This window comes from Eleutherodactylus coqui, unplaced genomic scaffold (genome assembly GCF_035609145.1).
Source record: "Eleutherodactylus coqui strain aEleCoq1 unplaced genomic scaffold, aEleCoq1.hap1 HAP1_SCAFFOLD_384, whole genome shotgun sequence".
NCBI lineage: Eukaryota > Metazoa > Chordata > Amphibia > Anura > Eleutherodactylidae > Eleutherodactylus > Eleutherodactylus coqui.
This window is the reverse complement of record NW_027102147.1, coordinates 44,866-47,500: the sequence shown is the minus strand read 5'-3', so window position 1 is coordinate 47,500 and position 2,635 is coordinate 44,866.

Here is a 2,635-nt window from a genome sequence, read left to right as displayed (position 1 = left end):
CAGGAGGTCGGCCTGACTCTGGAGGTTTTCCCCTTAGCTTTTCCCCATAGGCCAAAAGGGGGGAAGTCAAAAAAGCACCCCCGCCAGATGTATGCAGAGTTGGGCTGGGGGGTGACGGGGAGCGGGCTGTTGGCAGCTGTGTGGTGGCTGCAGGGGTGGGCCTGGGCGGCTGCGGAGGGCGCCTTCAGAGTGCACCTACCAGTAGGGGCTCAAGACCCAGGCTGAGCCTCCGATGTGCCCGGGCAGGACACCCAGGAGGCGGGGAGCAGACACCCCCGCTGAAGCCCACGGCAGTTGGCAGAGATGAGTCTTGGAGAAAAAAAACGACAAAGTCCAAACGCTCCAGGCGCTGGCCAGGGGTGCGGACCGGGCCGGCCGGGCCGGCGGGGGCTGCGGCTGCCGGGGCTGAGCCGAGTGTTGATGCATGTCCTGAGAACCGGGAAGGGGACAGACCGGTGGCTCCAGGCCGGGTTGGAGTTCCAGGAGGTCGGCCTGACTCTGGAGGTTTCCCCCCTGGCTTTTCCCCATAGGCCAAAAGGGGGGAAGTCAAAAAAGCACCCCCGCCAGATGTATGCAGAGTTGGGCTGGGGGGTGACGGGGAGCGGGCTGTTGGCAGCTGTGTGGTGGCTGCTGGCAGCCGTGTGCTGGCTGCAGGGGTGGGCCTGGGCGGCTGCCGAGGGCCCCCGTAGTGCACCTACCAGCAGTAGCTCAAGACCCAGGCTGACCCTCCGATGTGCCCGGGCAGGACACCCAGGAGGCGGGGAGCAGCCCCCGCTGAAGCCCACGTCAGTTGGCAGAGACGGGTCTTTGAGAAAAAATGACAAAGTCCAAACGCTCCAGGCGCTGGCCAGGGATGCGGACCGGGCTGGCCGGGCCGGCGGGGGCTGCGGCTGCCGGGGCTGAGCCGAGTGTTGATGCATGTCGTGAGAACCGGGAAGGGGACAAACCTGTGGCTCCAGGCCGGGTGGGAGTTCCAGGAGGTCGGCCTGACTCTGGAGGTTTTCCCCTTAGCTTTTCCCCATAGGCCAAAAGGGGGGAAGTCAAAAAAGCACCCCCAGCAGATGTATGCAGGAGGGGCTGGGGGGTGACGGAGAGCGGGCTGTTGGCAGCTGTGTGGTGGCTGCTGGCAGCCGTGTGCTGGCTGCAGGGGTGGGCCTGGGCGGCTGCGGAGGGCCCCCAAAGCGCACCTACCAGCGGTGGCTCAAGACATTGCCTGAGCCTCCGATGTGCCCGGGCAGGACACCCAGGAGGCGGGGAGCAGCCCCCGCTGAAGCCCACGGCAGTTATCAGAGATGAGTCTTTGAAAAAATGACAAAGTCCAAACGCTCCAGGCGCTGGCCAGGGGTGCGGACCGGGCTGGCCGGGCCGGCGGGAGCTGCGGCTGCCGGGGCTGAGCCGAGTGTCGATGCATGTCGTGAGAACCGGGAAGGGGACAAACCTGTGGCTCCAGGCCGGGTGGGAGTTCCAGGAGGTCGGCCTGACTCTGGAGGTTTTCCCCTTAGCTTTTCCCCATAGGCCAAAAGGGGGGAAGTCAAAAAAGCACCCCCGGCAGATGTATGCAGAAGGGGCTGGGGGGTGACGGAGAGCGGGCTGTTGGCAACTGTGTGGTGGCTGCTGGCAGCCGTGTGCTGGCTGCAGGGGTGGGCCTGGGCGGCTGCCGAGGGCCCCCAAAGCGCACCTACCAGCAGTAGCTCAAGACCCAGGCTGACCCTCCGATGTGCCCGGGCTGGACACCCAGGAGGCGGGCAGCAGCCCCCGCTGAAGTCCAAGGCATGTGCCAGAGGCGAGCCTTGGAGAAAAAACGACAAAGTCCAAACGCTCCAGGCGCCGGCCAGGGGTGCGGACCGGGCTGGCCGGGCCGGCGGGGGCTGCGGCGGCCGGGGCTGAGCCGAGTGTCTATGCATGTCCTGAGAACCGGGAAGGGGACAAACCGGTGGCTCGAGGCCGGGTTGGAGTTCCAGGAGGTCGGCCTGACTCTGGAGGTTTTCCCCCTGGCATTTCCCCATAGGCCAAAAGGGGGGAAGTCAAAAAAGCACCCCCGGCAGATGTATGCAGAGTTGGGCTGATGGGTGACGGAGAGCGGGCTGTTGGCAGCTGTGTGGTGGCTGCTGGCAGCCGTGTGCTGGCTGCAGGGGTGGGCCTGGGCGTCTGCGGAGGGCCCCCTGAGTGCACCTACCAGTAGGGGCTGATGACCCAGGCTGAGCCTCCGATGTGCCCGGGCAGGACACCCAGGAGGCGGGGAGCACCCCCCGCTGAAGTCCATGGCAGTTGGCAGAGGCGAGTCTTGGGGGAAAAAACGACAAAGTCCAAACGCTCCAGGCGCCGGGCAGGGTGGCGGACCCGGCTGGCCAGGCCGGCGGGGGCTGCGGCTGCCGGGGCTGAGCCGAGTATTAGTGCATGTCCTGAGAACCGGGAAGGGGACAAACCGGTGGCTCCAGGCCGGGTTGGAGTTCCAGGAGGTCGGCCTGACTCTGGAGGTTTTCCCCTTAGCTTTTCCCCATAGGCCAAAAGGGGGGAAGTCAAAAAAGCACCCCCAGCAGATGTATGCAATGGGCTGGTGGGCGATGGAGAGCGGGCTGTTGGCAGCTGTGTGGTGGCTGCTGGCAGCCGTGTGCTGGCTGCAGGGGTGGGCCTG